General features: G+C 31.9%; 1 long non-coding RNA gene across 2 annotated transcripts in view; it reads left to right on the top strand.

Moving 5' to 3' along the window:
* Positions 1 to 21,831, top strand: part of LOC140685468 (uncharacterized) — a 38,517-nt gene that overhangs the window by 6,185 nt on the left and 10,501 nt on the right. Inside the window, exons 2-4 of one of the 2 annotated variants that reach the window (XR_012058704.1) lie at positions 17,750 to 17,837; positions 18,235 to 18,331; positions 20,536 to 20,610. This is a non-coding gene — a long non-coding RNA (uncharacterized lncRNA). Of the gene's footprint in view, positions 1 to 17,749; positions 17,838 to 18,234; positions 18,332 to 20,535; positions 20,611 to 21,831 lie in introns of those variants that run through there. The other variant, XR_012058703.1, reaches the window with a different exon arrangement.

Raw genomic sequence — 21,831 nt, forward strand, 5'->3', positions numbered from 1 at the left:
CTGCATGACCGTACTATTTATGCAAATATAACTAGTCCTAATAGAGGCAGGTGAAACACTTTGGCAATTCCAGTTTTGATGGTGGTGATTCAACCGATCACCTGAGTGGTGTCCCAGCACAACCAACAGCAGCTGTGCCTTCAGCAGCAGGATATATATATATAGAGAGAGAGAGAGAGAGAGAGAGAAAGAGAGAGAGAGAGAGACAGAGAGAGACACAGACAGAGACAGGAGAGCGAGAGAGACACGCTTACTGACTCAAGACTATGACTGGAAGCAGTTTGTTTTTTGTTCTTTTTTTTAAATTTTGGCTTGTAATCTATTTCTCCTTTTTACTCTGAATGATTGCCTTTTCTTTTTTCTTTTCTTTTCTTTTTCTTTTCTTCTCTCCATTTCTTTTCAATACATTAATAAGCATTTCCCTGTGTTAAATTTTTACAGATGAAATATCTAACATAGCTTCTGTTTTCCTGACAAGAATTGTAGGTTAAAATTGTCAGTTGTGGTTTTCACCTTCATACCTTGCTTATGTTTTCCTTTCTCTAGAATATTTTTGTGGTTTTTCTTCCCCTCTGAGTACCTTCCCCTTAGAGTACCTTGAAGGCCTCTTTTACTCTGTTAGAGCGTGTGTGCGTGTATGTGTGTGTGGGTGTGGTTTTCCAGGTAACTTCAGTTAGTTCACATGGGTATTTGCTTCTCCAAAATTTCATGGCAGTCATTAGTTGAAATGTATAACATATCAGTTATTAACCACAGTGGTTCACACATTAAAATACACTGTACACAGACAAGCAAAACTATATTTTTTGATTTTTAGTACTGATTGGCTAAATTATTTGTTGAGGTGAAAAATAATGTTATCTAAATCCTGTAAGATTAGTGTGGTACAATAATCCAAATAAATTTTTAGGTAAAATTATTGGATTTTTATCTTTGAGTCTCCCACTCTTCACTCTCACACAAAATGTTGTTTGGTCTTAAAAGATCTTATAGGGATTGAGGAGAGATAGATTCCCAGATCCAGTTTCCTCTGTGTATTCCCTGGTCTCCCCTCTAACATGATCTGAGCTGCTCCCTGGATGGATGACTGCAGAGGTAAATCACATTCCAAACTCAGGAATTTTATTTTCCACTGTAACTTAAGTCTAAGGATAACTCACCTCAGGTTCTGATCTCACTTTCTCTGAGAATGTCCTAATTTCTTATCTAATTGATTTGAGTCCTCCACTGAACCTCACTGAGAACCCATATATTTCTTCAGTCATGTACCAATTGGTATGATAACTGAAACCAACATAATTTTTCTTGTCCTTCTCTTAGAAACATTGCTGAGGATAAGCATGAGGAATTTAGCTACTTTCTCCAAGAAATTATTGCCACTGAACAATAGGACTGTGTACCAAATAAAATAGTTATTTAAGGAGACTGTCATAAATTGCTTTAAGATCCTCTTCTCAGGGTGCTTACTAATTCAAAGCTATTATGTGATGATATCCTTCCAATTCCAAATAAAATAGTCTTTTCTTAATTTCCCTCTTCTGAGATACTAATAAGGTTATGTCAAGGTGATATTGTCCCTTATTAGAGTAAGTCTAATGAATTTTGCTATGCTTGATCAAATGTTTTACTTTGTTTTGTTTTCCTAGAAGTATTTTAGGGAATCAACGATTGACTGGTAATTGGCCCCTTCCTGTCTAGATAGTTTCTGAGATTTGCCTATTGAATCTCTATATTGTCACACTCTACCTGCTCTCTGCAGGGCAATATTTAGAATTCAATGTCCCAAATACAAAACACAAGAAAAGAAAAAGATTTGAGAAAGATAAATTCTGCCCTTACTGCTGCCTATCCACTCTGCACCAACAAGCTTAGTTTAATGTGACAACTTAACAGATTACTGCAGGCAGTTTGTAAGGGTGTCTTTTTCCAAAGTTCCAACATTTAGATGGGAAAGCCTTTTCGTCCTTAGCAATTCTCTCAACATATTGAGCAAGTCTCTCTCCTTTGGGCCAAGACTCAGAGAGGGTCAGATTGGAATTCAGATTGTAGTTTCCAGCTTTTGTCTCTCCTTTCTGCAATCTCTATCGTCAGAAATAAGGATAAATCTCCATTCTTTTTTCTTTTTGACTTCCCTAAGATCAAATTTCATATTTGACCCAATCAGTCATTTGATGAGCTCAAGGAAAATTTTATGATCAAAAACCTGAAGAGTGAGGATTTATCAATGGCTCATTTTCCTAGATCAGTGGTTTTCTAGTAGGGGTACATTATTCTCTCTGAGGACATTTTGCAATATCTAGAGTTATTTTGATTGTCATGATTTAGGGCATATTATGGACATATGCTGGTAAATATCTTTCAATGCACAGGACATTACCCCAAAACAAAGAATTATCTAGCACAAAATGTCAGTAGTGTTGAGGTTGAGAACCTTTGTTCTAGACAGTGTCACCCTCCTTTAAACTATATCATTAGTGAATGAATATATTTTTATATAGTGATAACTTTTACTTTAATGGCAATGAGTTATTCATTAATTTATTATATGTATACATATATGCATTTTGGTCGAGTGCAACCAAAACATTGGTGTATCAAAATGATTATAAAAAACTTCTCTTTGTAGAAATTTTTCCATAGAAGCAGTTCCTTAATTTGCAATACAATTTTGTAAGTATTTACTGCACATCTGCTATGTATAAGCATTACTAGAGAAACCAAATATATCTAATTAAAAGTTTATTTCAATCTAGAGGCTTAAAACCAGTAAGATCTACTCCAATAAGAACTACAATTAAGATTTAAAATTTTATTTAAAAGGAGAGGGGAGTAAAAGAATACTTCTTGCTAGGAAGTTGTGGAAAGGCCTTATTCACAGCAGTAGGATTTAGGAACATTGGGAAATCATGTGAAGTGTTCAAGAAAAAGAACTTGTTGACAAATGCAGCAATCTGAATTCCATGGTAAAGATGAGTTGATTAATTTTATTTTAATCCATTTAATATGCTTCATATAATAAGTGAGGATTAAGAAGATATTTAAAGGATTTTTTTAAAAAGGTAAATTGTCTTCTTGGTATTGGAGATTGTCTTCAAGCATATGGTTGCACATGAAAATGTGCATGGAAAATGGAAACAAACTTGGATATGCTTAGAAATGGAATATATGAATTTCAGATTGATTGTTTTACATGTTGTACATTAATAAGCATTTATTTTTCATTTATTTGGAAGAGTAAATTGAAAGTATTTGACTAATCAAAAATGTATGTATATCTTCAAGCTTGTATCTTTTTTTTTTACATTTTTATTGATTCATAATCATTTTACAGTGTTGTGTCAAATTCCAGTGTTCAGCACAATTTTTCAATCATTCATGGACATATACACACTCATTGTCACATTTATTTCTCTGTGATTTATCATAACATTTTGTGTATATTTCCCTGTGCTATACAGTGTAATCTTGTTTATCTGTTCTACAATTTTGAAATCCCAGTCTATCCCTTCCCACCCTCTACCCCGCCCCCCACCCCGGTAACCACAAGTCTGTATTCTCTGTCCATGAGTCTATTTCTGTCCTATATTTATGCTTTGTTTTTGTTTGTTTGTTTGTTTTTGTTTTTTAGATTCCACATATGACCGATCTCATATGGTATTTTTCTTTCTCTTTCTGGCTTACTTCACTTAGAATGACATTCTCTAGGAGCATCCATGTTGCTGCAAATGGCATTATGTTGTCGGTTTTTATGGCTGAGTAGTATTCCATTGTATAAATATACCTCATCTTCTTTATCCAGTCACCTGTTGATGGACATTTAGGTTGCTTCCATGTTTTGGCTATTGTAAATAGTGCTGCTATGAACATTGGGGTGCAGGTGTCATCCTGAAGTAGGGTTCCTTCTGGATACCAGCCCAGGAGTGGGATTCCTGGGTCATATGGTAAGTCTATTCCTAGTCTTTTGAGGAATCGCCACACTGTTTTCCACAGTGGCTGCACCAAACTGCATTCCCACCAGCAGTGTAGGAGGGTTCCCCTTTCTCCACAGCCTCTCCAGCATTTGTCATTTGTTGATTTTTGAATGACGGCCATTCTGACTGGTGTGAGGTGATACCTCATTGTAGTTTTGATTTGCATTTCTCTGATAATTACTGATATTGAGCATTATTTCATGTGCCTATTAATCATTTGTATGTCATCCTTGGAGAATTGCTTGTTTAGGTCTTCTGCCCATTTTTGGATTGGGTTATTTATTTTTTTCTTATTGAGTCGTATGAGCTGCTTATATATTTTGGAGATCAAGCCTTTGTCGGTTTCACTTGCAAAAATTTTCTCCCATTCCGTAGGTTTTCTTCTTGTTTTACTTCTGGTTTCCTTTGCTGTGCAGAAGCTTGTAAGTTTCATTAGGTCCCATTTGTTTATTCTTGCTTTTATTTCTTCTAGGAGAAAATTTTTGAAATGTATGTCAGATAATGTTTTGCCTATGTTTTCCTCTAGGAGGTTTATTGTATCTTGTCTTATGTTTAAGTCTTTAATCCATTTTGAGTTGATTTTTGTATATGGTGTAAGGGTGTGTTCTAGCTTCATTGATTTACATGCTGTTGTCCAGTTTTCCCAACACCATTTGCTGAAGAGACTGTCTTTATTCCATTGTATATTCTTGCCTCCTTTGTCGAAGATGAGTTGACCAAAAGTTTGTGGGTTCATTTCTGAGCTCTCTATTCTGTTCCATTGGTCTATATGTCTGTTTTGGTACCAGTACCATGCTGTCTTGATGACTGTAGCTCTATAGTATTGTCTGAAGTCTGGGAGAGTTATTCCTCCAGCCTCTTTCTTTCTCTTCAGTAATGCTTTAGCAATTCTAGGTCTTTGATGGTTCCATATAAATTTTATTATGATTTGTTCTAGTTCTGTGAAATATGTCCTGGGTAATTGGATAGGGATTGCATGAAATCTGTAGATTGCCTTGGGCAGTGTGACCATTTTAACAATATTGATTCTTCCAATCCAAGAGCATGGAATATCTTTCCATAGTTCAAGCTTGTATCTTTATGAAGAACAAGATTTCATTGAATCACACATTAATGAGATATATTTGCTTCTACCCATATGTAATAATGATATTATAGGGGTTTTTGTCTTGAGGGTTTTTTAAAGGTTGTCTTCTTATGGTACATAGGTAAAATTACAAAGATACAGCTAAGTTAATTTATTTACACCGATTTTTCTTCCATATCACAGGTTTCGACAAGAAGCAGAGTAAAAGGAAAATGTTCTCTTTTTCTTTTCTTTTTTTACATTTTTTATTAAGTTATAGTGATTTTACAAAGTTATGTCAAATTCCAGTGTAGAGCATAATTTTTCAGTTATACATGAACATATATATATTCATTGTCACATTTTTTTCTGCTGTGAGCTACCACAAGATCTTGTATATATTTCCCAGTGCTATACAGCATAATCTTGCATGTTCTCTTTTGATACTACTAAAAGTCATCAGTAACTTTCTTAAAGGTCAAACGTTTGTGTCCATAAAAACAAATTTCAGTTATCTTGAACACACTTTGCAACTGCCATTCCATGTATTTATGTATGCTCGACTATTCAAGCTAAAAAAGAAAAGAGAAAAAAATGTACACTTGTGAGGTCCATCAGATTTTTTCCTATGTTGGAGACCTAATTTTAGCCTTCAGGAAAATGGCAAGGCATATTTGTTTACTTTGTGTTACATAATTTGAATCAAAGAATTAGTTATCAGTTTTAATTTGCATTCTGAAAATTTAAAAATTAATGTTGAAACTATTGCATTTATTATTTTAATACTGTTTTCAAAATTGTTGACTCAGCTTTGGATCCTGGGATTTTCAATATTAAAAGTGATGTATAAATATTTAATCTTATTTATATGTAAATATATTACTGTAGTCATTTGCTACATGAATTACAATCAATGTCTTTTAAATATTACTGAATAAAACACATTAGTTTTAATAACAACCACTGGTTTCTATTTATCCAACAGAAATTTTAAATTGATTTTAAATTATTTTAACACAAAGTAATTGGCATGATTAGGAAACAGTCATTCTTGAATGTTTACATAACTCTTTTAGGCCTCATATAATGATATTTGCCATTCTAAACTTTCAATTTCTGGAAGAGTTAAGAAGATATATTATCAAATATGTGTGATTTGTGACACCTAAGACATTTCTACATATGACTAGTAGAGTGGGACCATTCCTAGCCAATCCATTCATTCTTGATATTCAGTGATAAATACTGAATACACTAATTATGAAGGAGAATTATTAACAAAATGGCCACACTTAGGCTAACAGATTGTTTATTCTTATGCTTGCCCTTAAAATGGTCAACTAGCCTGACTGACCATTGCTACTCACAAGTCCAGGCCCATTGTTAAAATAAAGCTATTAATTTTATTGTCTCTGCTTTATTCCAGTAATTGAAAGCAGTAATCATACTTGTTTTCTGAGTTGTTATCCAGGGAGAAGGTCACAGGACTATAACCTTACAAAGTAGCCTGAATTATCAAGAAGACCACAACTTGGGTACTTATAAGATAAAGAGATCAAAAGAGTGACAACCACTAACCTCTATAGAACTGGTCACCTGGAGCCACTATGACACTACTCTGAGTCTTTTAAGAGGAAAATGATTCTGTTGATTGTCGTTGATGCCTTATTGTTTGAGCTATGGCTATATAATCACCCTACCCAATCCCCAAAGGGGGTTCACAGTTTTGAAGGCACTAGCCTACTGAGTCCCCTTTGTCCAACAAAATAATAAAGCTGTCTCTTCTTCTGTGCTCTGCCTCTGAGTTTCAATTTGGCTCATCAAGGACAGGGGCAGATCTTTTGTCAATTACTCAAGTATACATGTTCCCTGTATGTGACAGAAGTAAATATGTCATGCTGTGAATGATGTTGATGTTAAAGACACATTGGCTTTGCAGGTTATCAGGTGAATATCTTATACTTAATGTCATAAAAAATAGACACAGAGTTTCTGAAAAGATAAACTCTACCTTGAATATTTTTGAAATATACCATGAATATTTGTGAAAGCAGACTATTTTATAACAGGAGAACCTTTGTAAGCAAACTTTTTGGACCTGCAAAGTTGATATAGCAGATAGTGTAATAAATAAGATTTACTGGTTCAAAATAATTAACTGAGAACCAAATGGTAACTTGAGCTCTGTGAATACCAGTCTCAATTGAGTGACTCGGTCATAATTATGCACCATTTAAGACTAGACTTTAAAAAGGCAATTTAAATGAAATTCATCATAATCACAAAGGAGGTAAATAGAGAAGAAAGGTTTGAACTTTTAGCCTTAGAGACTCTCCATTAGAATCAGAAGAATTCTTACAGTACAGGCTTTCTTATTCATCATTAATATTCCCTTCCTTTCAGTGTTATTATGAGGCCCTGTTATAAATAATGATTTTCATGAGAGTTCTTCCAGCTCTCCATTATCAGGAATGTTTACTAGATACCCCAATAAAACAGCCTGAATTTTCAACATTATAGCTCATGAGGTCAATTTTCAGCATTACAGCTCATGAGGTTACTCAATTTTAAGTGGGGGCTTTATTTCAGACTCTAACCCCTCAGCCAACAAAATAGCTTTATACTTATAGATTGGATAGCAGTGTAAAGTGGGAATATTATTTTCCTTATTATGCATGAATATGCAAAACTGTAAAATATATTTCTCTTTCTTGCTAATTCTATAGTCCTATGATAAATAGCATTTTGTCTATTGTCATCTAAAATGTATGTATGCATACACACAAACATATATACATACACACATATGGAAAATATTAGAGATAATTGTAATAGCATACAGGTGTTTCTGGTTTGTTCTCACTTAAATTCCTCTATTAGAGTAAGGTGAAGTGAATCTATTGAATTCCTACATATTTTCTCACCCAAAATGTTTCAGGAGAATTTACTTATATGAACTGTTTTAAGTTCAATACACAAGCACCATGCCTAGCAGCAGACAGGAAACGGATGCATTGCACATAATTCCTCCATGCTATCTAAGCCAAAGCAATAATCCTCTTTTCTTCCAAATTAAATATTATAATTTGGACCCACCTCTGAAAATAATAAGTGATTTAAAATAAATATATACAAAATAGTAAATACATAATATGATTAAAATAGACTAACAAATTATATTAAAACTTTTTATTTGTTATTATCTTGCTCATTAAAAACAGAGCAAGTAAGCATAATTTAAAATATAATTTATACAAATGACATTCTTCAGAATATTTCTTCAGAGCTGTATAGAAATAGTATCAAAGCACCATTGCCTCTGGCTTGTATTTACTTATGACAACTTTAGAATACACTGAATTTTAATGAACATAAATAACACTCATGAAATAAGATAAATTAAAAGATATCAGGCCCAAAGCAGTTATCTGAAATTTAAGTGTATTTTCTTAGAATACTAGGAAAACAAAACTCAGACTAGGCTGCAAATAATTTAATTTGTCTGTAGTTTATGAAAGGCAAATAATTGTATTTTCCTTTATACTTTTTTTATTTCTTAAATGTTTACTTTTTCAATATAAAGTATATTTTATATATATTAAAATACATTTTAAAAATGTGTAGCATATATTACTGCACTTTTAAAAGTAAGTCTTTCATAGATGAAATGATTTGCATGCCCATTAAACTTTCACTGCCTAAAGCTTTACTGAAAACTCTTTACTGAAAACTAGAACACTCGACTAAATTCATGAAATATAGGCTTGATTCTTACTGGCTTCTTCACGCCTTTGTAAGTAATAAATATAATATGTAAATTTATGTTATATTATTGCCTATATGTACAATTTAATGGTTGTTTGCACAATTCTAGAGTAAGTCAACTGGGTATGAAAATTGTTCCATCACTCACTGGCTCTTTTTGAACAGAGTTCACTGAAAATAGTTCTTTACCTGTAAAATATAGATAACAATTTATCTAGGATTATTACAAAGATTACATAAGATAATAAATGTAAAGCATTTACAATAGAATGTACCATATTGCAAGCACAAAATAAATATCAGCAGTATTTCATTTTTATTTTAAAAAATTTTATTATTAAATATTGTTTGAGATGATGTATCCAAATAGGGCTTCCTTGTAAAAACTGAAAAATATTCTGCAGAATATTGAGATGCCCTCTCTGATAGCAACTGCATTGCAGATATATATACATTACTTGTATAAGCTACTCAACATCTCCTTCTTTACCTGCACATCCCCTACCTCATCACTTTAAATTTAGCTCTAACAAGGTATAATCTATAGAGTATATATCCAAATAACTAGTTAGAAAATTGTTCTTTGTCCTTTACAGTTATAACTACAAAGTTCAAAAAAATTAAAATTATGACCTGTACTATGAGAAGTCATAGTACTCTACATGTAGTACTGGGGGTCAGGACATGTCACCCAAAGAAGTAACATTAAGAAAAAAGAAGAGATACTGTCTGAGAATTAATTACCCAGGAAATCTTTTATGAAGAGGAAGGGAGGTAATGATATTGAATGAGCACCAAGCTGCTGAGGAATTCAGAGGCAAGAGAAATCTAGAACTTCAGAGAACTCAAAGAAATTCATTTGGGATGCAGAACATGAAAGAGAAGATGAAAACAGATGTAATCATATCAAATTAGCTAAAATTTATCATTCAGTAAACAGAATGTTGCTGAAATTACACACAGAGGAAACTGTTAAATTGCAGTAGTCTATGAAAGATTTGCAAATCACTTGGACAAAGGATAAAGAGAGGTGTATGGGTTCAACACATATTCAGAAAGTATAGTAGATTCTAGCAGGAGAATGGATATTAGTATTGACAAAAAAGGTAAAAAAATATTACAAATATATACACTTGAACAAAGGCTGGAAGATGTTCAATGCTGGAGGAGAAGTATGCTGACACTGAGGAATTACATGTCTTCCTGGTGAAGATTCCAGGGGCTGTTTGCTTGTTCTAAAAATATTAATTTTTTGCGAGTGTAAATATCAAATCAGATCTAATTGAATCCAGGAAAGAATCAGCACATCAAAGTAAAAATCAACTGTCATAGGTGCTTTGGTAAAACTGTAAGTGTAGTGTCAGAATCCAAAGGAACAGAATGTCTAAGGAAGGAAAATATAAGAATGCTAACTAGTACTCTGGTTCCTCTAATTTGATTACTTGGATTAATCAAAATTATCTTCATTGTAATTCAGTAAGGCATGTATCAGTGTAAGTAAAACATAGGAACTTACCCAAAGTTACAAATGTTCTGTGTCTGGTTTGGGATTTAGTCAGAGTTCTTGGAATCACCCCCTATACTATACTGCATATATAAAGTTTCTTCTTCTCCTTTTCCTCCTCCTCCTCCTCTTCCTCCTTCCCCTTCCCCTTCTCCTTCTTCTCCTTCTTCTCCTCCTCTTTCTTCTCTTCCTTCTTTCTCTTCTTCCTCTTCCTCTTCTTCATCTTCCTCTTCCTGTCTCTCTCTCTATCACACACAGACACACACACATACACATACACACATGCATGCACACAGAACTCTTGTAGGTGTTCAAGCTGGGCTTTTAAGACAGATCTGCTTTAAGCATATCTTAAAATCCAGGCTTCTCGTAATCCACCATATGGAGAATGTGGCATTTATCCATGTTTCAAGATAGCAACTTAGCTCTACGGGGTGGTGGGAGAGGGGTATGGAGAAGAGAAAAAAGAATACAGTTATATTTAGATGTCTCTAAAACAAACCAAGCCAAAATGTCATTTTTATGTAATATCCATAAACTCATTGAGAAAAAGAAAGCTGGGAAATTCAGTCTTAATGTTTAGTATATTAGTTTCAATATCCATATTTCCAAATAATTTGCTTATGTTCTTAATTTTAATTTTAGGCATTTCTTATTTATTTTTTTACTACACAAGATAAGGACTTAGCTCTCAGGCAAATCAAACTTTTTATCCCATCTTCATCTTTTCAAATTGGTTAAGCCATATCTTTTTGTTTTGGCAATAATCTGTATGTGCATCACTATAATTATGTAGACATTACTCATATCTGAGTCATACCATAGATGAAACTGCCCCTTTTATATTATTTTATTTTCCTGGAGCTGATAAGAACTCTTTATGTTCTTACTTAGTGCCATTACTCCAGTCAGCCACCCTCAATATCTCCAAAGTGTAAACAGCAGATATTCTGTCAATTTCATTTACATGGGGACATGCTCCTGGATTTTTCTGGAGTGATTGCTCTTTAGGACTACAACATAGAAATTATGTTGTGATTTCCCTCCATCATCATACTGGGAATCTCCTCACATCTTTACTATGTGAATCTTTTGCTATCTATATCTCAGGACTTTTCTCTATTGCTTTATTCCTTACAGAAGTAGGATAGCTTCTTGAAAATGTGACTGTATCTAAGTATCTGAAACTTTGCTTGTTTCTATTAATCCTTAAATAGTGACTTAATATTTAACTAGGTATATATGCATAGTATGAATACATTTATTAGAAACAGTATCAACATTTGGGAAGTGAAATGCCATTTTGGTTATTGAGCCTTTGCTTAGCCTATTTTTGGTTGTTAACTTTTTCATCCCCTGGAAGACTTTTTAATATTATTTTTGAAACTTGCATTTTGAAATTTCAATCAATGAGTTTTAATGTAGATCTTTTATCATCCTTTTTACTAGGCACACTTTCAATCCTATCAATGTTGAAAAATGTATTGTTTTAATTAGTTTAAGAAGAAAAAACACAAGCAATATACATGGGGAGAAATTGGAAAGCAACTATCCACAAAATGTGTCTGGGCTTAGTCAAGAAAAAAAAATCAGTATGTTTCATGACTTACATAACAAATTATTCTCTTGGGGTTTAAACTTTTCTAATATATAGAACAAGATAGATGATGTCCCAATTCTTTTAAAAAGTTACTTCATACTGATGTCTAAAAGCTTGCATCAAAGATAAAAGGAACTCAAGCTTATATATAGAAGCAAAAGTAGTACAATACCAATGCTAATAAATCATCTCCAACATTTTATAAGAATGATAAGACATTAAGTACAAGGAAGGTAACTGGCAATAACACAAAAAGGGTAGTGTATTAATAAATGTATTATACTTAATCATTAGTAGAGAATAAGAGTAAAAGTAAAACGTGAACCTTTTAATGGATGCTGAATAAACCATTTGATACATTTCACCATTATAATGAAAACTCATAAGGTAACCACCTTGGCAACCATATCTTCCCTAAAGGAAGTCAGATGTCCTCTAATTTTACCTTGTTTATTCTCCTTCTTTGATATAATAAAAATGCACATCTATTTTAAATCAACACATACCATCACATTTAGATTTGAAATGTTGGAGAAGTTTCTGTTAATCTCACAGGTGACCTTTCTAAACATTACCTGAGTTAAAAAAATTTAATTAAATGACTTATAGTGCTGACTGCTGTGATAGACACTGTCTGTTGCTTACTCAAAACTATTTCTCCCCACCCCAATTAAAATCTCATTATTACTTTGTTCTCTGAATCCCTGTCTTGGCCACGGAGAACTGAGAAGTAGTCTTGGGCTTAGCTTCTGGAAAACTTTTAATTTTTAATTAAAAAAAAGTCAAGTGGAATTGAAATGGGATTGACATGATTTTGTGAAATCTGGAACTACTGCAGCAATTTTGTAACCATGAGAAAAGACAACACTCAACATTTTTATATTTGCAGAAGCATAGAGTCATCCCTCAGTATCCATAGATGATTGGTTCCAGGACCTCAGGCAGAATCAAAAATCTGAGGATGCTCAAGTTTCTTACAAAAAGTGGAGTGATATATGCATAACTTACACACATCTTCTCATATATTTTAAATCATCTCTAGATTACTTATAATACTTAATACAATGAAAATGCCGTATAAATACTTGCTAACACATGGTAAATTCAAGTTTTGCTTTTTGGAATGTTCTAGACTTTTTCCTACTATTTTCAATCTGCAGTTGGTGGAATAGGGAAATGTGGAACAGAAGGTAAACTGTAGTGTGACAAAGATGGAAAAATCTTGTCAGAATACTGCTGCAAATCATCACTAAACTAATTTACTTTGCTGAAAACAATTATTATTGCTACTTTGTGCCATTACCTCTATTAGAAACCATGGAGTTAATATTATTACTAGAGAATGGGCTATAAAATATTTTAAGTATGTTGATTAATTTTTGAATTATATGCTTACAAATAGAAAGTCCAATTCCATTAGCAAAGTCAAGAAATTTATATAAATTAAATCAAATAGTATATTTTATGTGATTGTGTGTGTACAATTTTGGTATCTGGCTTCTGGCACTCAGGACATATCTTTAAGTAGTAATGATGTTATGGAATGTTTCAGGAGCTCATTAGATTTTTACTGCTGAATATTATTAATTATATGAATATACCACAGTTTTTCCAATTCCTACTGATTTATATTGTTACCAGTTACCAATGCTGTTATGTAAACATGTGTTCCCTATATTCTTGGCTAAATACCTAGAAGTGAAATTTCTGGGTTATAGCATACACATATGTTTAAAATTTTAAGAAATGACAAACAACTTGAAAATTAATCACTATTTTAAACTCCATCAGTAATGTGTGAAATTCATAGTCCTTTCGGATATTTGGACTTTTTCATCTTTTTAAAACCAATTTAGTGAGTTTTTTTTAACCACATTATGATTTATATATTCATATTTCCCTGATTACTAATTCTGTTGAGCAATTTTTGATATTCTCCTTTACCATTTTCTGTATAGTTCACCCTTGAACAACATGGGGCTAGGAGTCCTGACTCCCTGCACAGTTGAAAATCTGTGACTCCCTAAAAACTTAACTACTAATAGCCTTCTGTTGACTGGAAACCTTACTGATGACATAAATAATTGATTAACACATATTTTGTATATGTATTATATACTGTATTTTTACAATAAAGTAAGCTAGAGAAAATAAAAAAGCCATTAAGAAAACCATAAGAAAGAGAAGATACATTTATAGTCCTATATCATATTTATCAATACTGTAAGTTTATGTTGTTTGTTTACAAAGTGAATGATCTATCTGTTGGTACCTTCATCAAAATTAACTTATATGATCTTTCTCTTCTTTTTCTTCTTTTCTCTTATGATCTGGTGACTGTTTCTTTCCCCAGGCTAGTGAAGTTTTCAGCTATTATCTCTTCAAATAGTTTATTGGGCCCATGCTCTCTTTCTTCATAATTGCACCTCAATATACAGCGTAAATATTAGCAGACATAAAAGGAGAAATTGACAGTAACACAATGCAGTGAGGGATTTCAACAACCCATTTACATCAATGGACAGATCATCCAGACAGAAAATCAATAAAGAAACACAGGTCTTAAATGACACATTAGACCAGATGGACTTAATTGCTATTTATACAGCATTCAATCCGAAAGCAGAAAAATACACATTTTTCTCAAGTGCACATGGAATATTCTCCAGGGTAAATCACATGTTGGTCCATAAAGTAAACCTCAATGAATTTAAGAAAACTAAATGATATCAAAATTATCTCATATGACACAAAACAGTGTAGATGTTATATGTGTTACTAACACTAGACATTAAAAAGTGTAAAGATAATGTGAAAAACAAACTCATTTATTTATGGGTATAACAATTTTCTTGTATTGACAATGAAGAAGCAGAAATATGATTGTTTATGGTAGCCTACTGTAATAGAAACAGTTGTTTCACAGTTCCTTAACCTACACACTAATGAATGAATCATTATACAAATTTTTGTGTCGGAGAGTATTGTATTCCTATTTATAATATGGTATTGGAAACATCATTACATTTTTTAAAAGATTACTTACCAGACATGATAGGCTCATATGCAGTTTCTCCAATTATGAAAGAAGCCTACTGTACGGTAATGTAATTCTTTGAAAACGAGCTATAAAACATTAAGAAAACTAATGTATTATTAATTTTATCTTAAATATTTCCCACCTTGTGCCTGTTAGGATAAGCTGTTCACTTCATTACAAGTGCACAGAATTTTCTACACATATATTTTTGCATATTTGTTGGAAAAAATTGCATTTGAGTGGATCTGCACAGTTCAAACCTGTGTTGTTCAAGGATCTCTAATATTTTTACTTATGAAATGTTTATTTTGGCCATTTTTTATTAGGTTGCTTGTCTTTTTATAATTGAGTTGCAATAGTTCTTAGTGTATTTTGGTTATAAGTACCTTTCCAGTCTTTGGAATATCCATGCATTTTATTAGTGGTTTCTTTTAATGAGGAAAATTTTATAATTTTGATTAAGTCTAATTTCTTCTTTTTTATGGTTATTTCTTTCTTTGTCTAAGAAATACTTACCTATAGATGATAAAGATATTTTTCTAATTATCTTCTAAAACTTTACATTTTGTTTTTTACATTTATGACTAATCCATAAAAAAAGATTTTTGATTTTAGTGTATGGCGTGAGGTGAATTTTTTTTCCATGTTGATGTTTAATTGTTCTAGTATAATTTGGTAAACAGAATTTCTATTCCTCATTGAATTCCTTTGACATTCTTTAATCCCATTTGATAATCTACATGCAGGTTTATTCCTGTACTCTCTATTCTGCTCCATTGATCAATTGGTCTATCCTTTTGGCAAGAACACAGTATATTGGTTATTGTAGTATTATAATAAATCTTGAAATTTGTCAGATTTTTTATTCATTTCTCTAAGTTGCTTTGGCTATTCTTAGCTGTTTATCCTTCCAAATAAGTTTCAAAATCATCTTGCAAATTTCTAGAAGATAACTCAGTTTGGATTGTAACTGAACTTGTATTGATGCTATAATTCAGTCTGGGAAGAATCAATATCTTAATAACTTTGAGTCTTCTAATCCATATTATACAATGTATTTGTTGAAACTATCTGGATAATTGTGAATAATAAAATATTAAATATATTATTTAGTAAATATTAAATAGGCTAGAGTATTATTACTAAAAATGTTTCTAGATGTACTAATTCTCAAAAATAATAAAGTACAACAAGTTTTATAAAAAAAAGATACTAACTGAAGCATTATTTCTAATAAGAATAACCTGGCACCAACTGAAATCAATAGTAGATTGCTTAACTTTATTTCAAGCATTGATATTATGGAATGATGTTACATCATTAAAATGATGGTGTAGAATAATTTTTAATGCAGAAGTAGGATTATGATATATTCATGTGAAAAAATATAAAGTAAAACAATAGGTACACTATGATCTAATTTTTGTAAACACACATATAACTGTTAGACTACCTACCAAAATATGATTCTCACTGATGTTTAGCTTTTAGTTTTTTTTTCCTGCTACATGCCTTTTGCAATTTATAAATATTTTCAAATTAAAACAATTTTTGCATTTCAAGAAGAAGCAATATTAATGTATACAAAATCTTTTTCAGTCATCTGTTTACTTTTTTTGTTTTATCTATTGAATGAAACTTACACACACATATGTTGCTCTCATCTGCTGAATAAAATGCATACATTTCAGGCACAATAAATGACATGCAGTTTTCTAAACTAGCTGTGTATTTATATATCTGCACAGCTTTATTTCTTCCTATTTTTTATAATTTTATCTAAAAACTTTTATAATCATATATGTACAGATAAACGTGCTTCCTTTGTGAAATTTTCTCATCAGGCTGAATTAAGTGTCTCTATTGACTTTCATGTTATGGAGAGCCATGTGATATCAATTATTTATGAGAATCTCACATACAGTTGTTCAGGTCTAATTGAATTTTGAGGCTATGGTTTATAGCAGTATAGCCAACATGGTTACGTGCATTCTTTGTTGAACTACTAAGTATCCTGGCTATAGAAGAGAGCAAACAGGTGTTGATTAAGGTTGGGTTTTGTTAGATGATATCACAAAGGGATAAAGAACAGAACAGAATTCATAATGTCAACACAAGTAGTTTTATATTGCATTATAAGGATGAATACAGAGAAATTGGAAAGAAAGAGAAGTTTATATGGAGACATTAGAGCCATCAAAAATATGGAAGATTCAGTGTGATAAAAGAAGAGAAAGATAAAAACCCTGTGGAGTAAGGTCAAAGTAACATTTTCAATTCAATTTTTTGGTTACAAAGCCTTATGATGTTGACAATCTTCTTATATATATGGGAGGAAGTAGTTGAGATATAGTGAGTTAGAACAAGCAGAATAATGAGAATTTAAGAATATAGATAATAGTTATTTGACTATTATAATTATTCAAATTATTTCAGTACTGGAGGCCAAGTGGAGGTGGAAGGAAGAAATCATAAAAAAGCAGAAATTTGAATATATGTTATGAGAATAGTCAAATTGCATGATCTTAATGAACAGAAGACATTTTTATATGTGGTTAGATACATCATCATGCAGAAAGAGCAATGAGGTTAAAGGAAATAGCTTTTCCCATCTCAGATCATCTCAGATTCTAAAATATGAAAGACAAGGGAAAATGAAATATTGTCCTCCAGAAAGCTGTAGAAAAGATGACACTTCTGGTTTCAATCTGAATTTAAGCAAGACCAAGATGTGGGTTTATTCAGAAAAACATGTATATATGATAATATATGAGAGTTTTCTTTGTTTTCATCTATGGAATAGGATTCTGAAAAACAATGAGTTTGAGAGGAGAGAATATCAAGAAAGGCGTAAGCTGCATGAAGTAGATAACAGATAAAAGTGGCTTAAGGTAATAACTTGTTTTTAATATAAGAAGAAGATCAAAGCTAAGAAGTTATGAGATAATTCATTAGTTTGTGGGGTCACCTTTTTCACAGACTTGTTCTATCTCTCTGCTCTACTATCCACAGTGAGTGCTTATAAAGCCAGTCTCTTTTGACTTTCAGCCTCATATTACAGGCTACTAACTGTAGACTAATAAGGAAACAAAGATAACAAAATGATGCCTATATCAGAAAACAAAGCATGCCTAACATTTCAGCAGACTTCCACTGATACCTGAGAAAACTTACCAGTGCACTCCATCTTATCTGAATGACTATATTTTTACTCTGGGATTATTCCCACCAAATTTAAATGTTTTATTAATGAGACTGATAATACTGTCTCCCACCATCATCTTCAAGAACAGAAGAATAGAACAAGATGGGCATGGAAGTACAGAGGAAACAGAAGAGAGAGAGGGGGAAGAAAATATGACCCCTCATTTCATTCATTGCTCAAGTATGTAAAAATACTTAAAATCTGGTGGTTATAATTACAAATGTTTTCCCAAAAATAGTCATGGTAGTCCTAGTTTTAACTGATTACACTTCTGAGGGATTCAAACCATAAGATTCTAATAGATACACTGAGTGTGGGAATGGGAAACAAACAGTTATCAATGTTGGTAATGAAATATTTAAATATAATGAGAAAGAAACTAAAGTGAAAATGTAGATATCTACATAGGTAAGACGGAGTTAAGTGTAAGCATCTTATCTCCCCAATCCCACACCTCCATACTATTATAGATTACCTACTCAAAACCATAGCATACTCATGAAAAAACAAAAGACTCCACTATGCTTAAATAAGATTAAAAAAAAAAAGATGTGAAAAAAGTTCCTAATAGGTTGTTTTCTATTTTTTGATTTTTTTTGTTTTGTTTTGTTTTGTTTTGTGGGAGGTAATTAGGTTTATCTGTTTATTTCAGTGGAGGCACTGGAGATTGAATCCAAGACCGGGTGCATGCTTGGCATGCACTCTACCACAAAGCTATACCCTCTGCCTCATAATATACTGTTAAATGATGTAAGATTGTTGCATAGGTTTTGTCCCTCTGTCCCTCATAAATTAAAGGTTATTTGCCTAATTATTGAAAATAGTTATACTTGGGTGGGGATAAATTTTATTTTCTCCATTATCTTTCTGTCCTTCTCAAATTAAATGAGGTACTTTGTAATGAAAATAATTCAGCAAATATATTTTAATAACAGTAAATACTTGAGTTTTTGCTAATTTACACTTTTTGAAAGGTATTTTCCTATTCAGTGAGTGATGTGATACACATATTTTCTACATTTCTGAGAATAGATTAATTTACTTTTCTACATATTGCACTTTTTCCTTCCATGATCTAATGAAGCTCTTTACTTGGGGTCAGATCCTAGGTCACATTGGTAAGCCTTGAGACTGTTTCAGGAAAGTTGATAAACTAGCTCTTTAGTATTAGGAGCCTGAGATATCTCCATTCTTGCTCATTAGGAACTGGGAGTGATTACTTGCATTCTAAAGAAAGCAAGTGCCTTTGAATATTTTATAAGTAAGACAAGCCACATAATATTCTATTTTGAATGTTCTAGTGTTGTTGATACTGCATAATGTGATGCAGCCTGACATTACAGGGATTGGCTTCTTTTTGTTTGATGCTGTTCTTAAAATGTTTTATAGCAAATCATTATGCAACATGTGCATTTATCTTCATATTACAGTGACAATATATTTGTAAATTGCTGAGGTACTGAATTATATTTGCATTTATTTATTTTGCTAAACAATAGTTATATATTTTATTCTTATAATTTATATGCAACCTTATTTATGCACACACTAACAACAGCAACAACAACAAAAGAAACCTAAACATTTTGTAGTCACATTGCTACTGTAAACACGCCGAGAAAAGAATGTGGTAATTAAATGCTTTTGAGTATACAATAAAGATGCTACCAAGATTCAAGTGTTCATATTAGAATTTCCATTAATTTTTAGGCTTTACTGAGATGTAGCTGGCAGCCAGGGGATAAATATTTATTTATTTACTGAGAAATTCATTCACAAATACTGTTGGGTGCCTACTATGTGTTATGCCAAGCTATCATTTCTGGGAATACAACACTAAAGAATAATAATTTTGCTCATGAAGAGTGCATTTGTCTTTTCTTTTACCTTTTAAAAATATAATTTATGTTTAATTGAGATTTAGGTTACTAGCAAAACAGAGTGGAAGATACAGAGATATCACTCCTTGCCTCCATACATACATAACCTCCCCCATTTGTTACAATTGATAAGCCTACATTGACACAAATATTACCCAAAGTCTATATTTACATTAAGGTTCACTCTTAGTGTTGTCATTCTATTGGTTTGAACAAATTCTACTGGTTTATAATGATATTTATCCAACTTTGTATATCATATGGAATAGTTTCACTGCCCTAAAGGCCTCTATGCTCCTTCTATTTATCTTTCCTTCTCTCCAATCCCAGGCAACTACTGATTTTTCTTTTCTTTTTTTATTGGTTTTTATATCCATAGTTTTGTCCTTTTCAGTATGCCATAGAGTGGAAATCATATAGTATAGTAATATTGGCTTTTGCACTTGGTAATGTGCATTTAACTTTCCTCAAAGTCTTTTGTCTTGATAGCTCATTTCTTTTTAGAGCTGAAAAACATTTCATTCTTTGGATGTACTCCAGTTTATTTATCCATCTACCTGCTGAAGGACATCTTGGTTGCCTCCCAGTTTTGGCAATTATGAATAAAGCTGTTTTAAACATATGTGTGTACGTTTTTATGTGGGTGTAAGTTTTCAAATCCTTTGGATAGGTATCAGGGAACAAGACTGCTGGATGGTATGGTTAGACTATATTTAGTTTTGTAAGAAACTGCCAAAGTGTCTTTCAAAGTGGCTTGCACTATCTGGTTTTAGTAATAAGGTAATTATGGCTTCATAGAATTAATTAGGAAGTAGCCCTTCTGTCTTATGAAATACATTGTAGAGACCTGATCTAATTTTTTGCTAAAATATGTAGTAGAATTTATCAGTGAACTCATCTGGGCTTGGTGTTTTGTTTCTTAAGAAGATACAGACCTATTCAAATTGTCTTTTTGTTTTTATGAGTTTTAAGAGATTGTGTCTTTCAAAGAATTGGCTATCAAATTGTCTACATGATACCATTACACAGGTGGTACAAGTACATTATAATAACTATATCATATGGAAATATGATATATAATTATAATTTGTTTCTCCTATCTCATGTATCATTGCTGTCATTAATTTTATTTATATATAAGCTTATTACATCATATAAGAACACATCATATACATTGTTGTTGCTATTATTATTATTATTATTATTTAATTTGCTTGTTCAATTAAGAGTAAAAAAAGTTTTTATTTTAATTTCATGCATTTCTTCTTCAATGCTCTTCCTTTATGTAGATCTGGGTTTCTGACTTGTATCATTTTTCTTCTCTTTAGAGAAATTCTTTTAGCTTTTCTTATAAGGTAGGTCTACAGGCAACAAACCCCATCAATTTTTGTTAGTTGATAAAGCATTGTTTCTTCATTTTTGAAAGAAAACTTTTCAAAGTACAGAATTTACTCTCTTCTTGCTTACATGATTTCTACAGAAAAATGAAACATAACATTTATCTTTGCTCTACTTTAGATAAGGTGTTTTTCTTCTACTGGCTTTTCTTAAAAGATTTATCTTTGAATATTTATTTATTTACTTTCAAAAATAGTATGCCAAGGTGCAGTCTTTGAACACCTTTTCCTGCTTGGCATTCTTTGAGCTTCCTAGATCTGAGGGTTGTCTGACATAAATTTGAGGAAATTATCAGTAATTATGTTTCAGATATTTCTTCTGATCTTTTCTTTCTTCTCCTTCTGGTATTTCCATTGCGTGCAAGTTACACAATTTGTAATAGTCCAATAGTTCTTGGCATTT

The sequence above is a fragment of the Vicugna pacos genome, chromosome 14 (genome assembly GCF_048564905.1).
Source record: "Vicugna pacos chromosome 14, VicPac4, whole genome shotgun sequence".
Classification (NCBI taxonomy): domain Eukaryota; kingdom Metazoa; phylum Chordata; class Mammalia; order Artiodactyla; family Camelidae; genus Vicugna; species Vicugna pacos.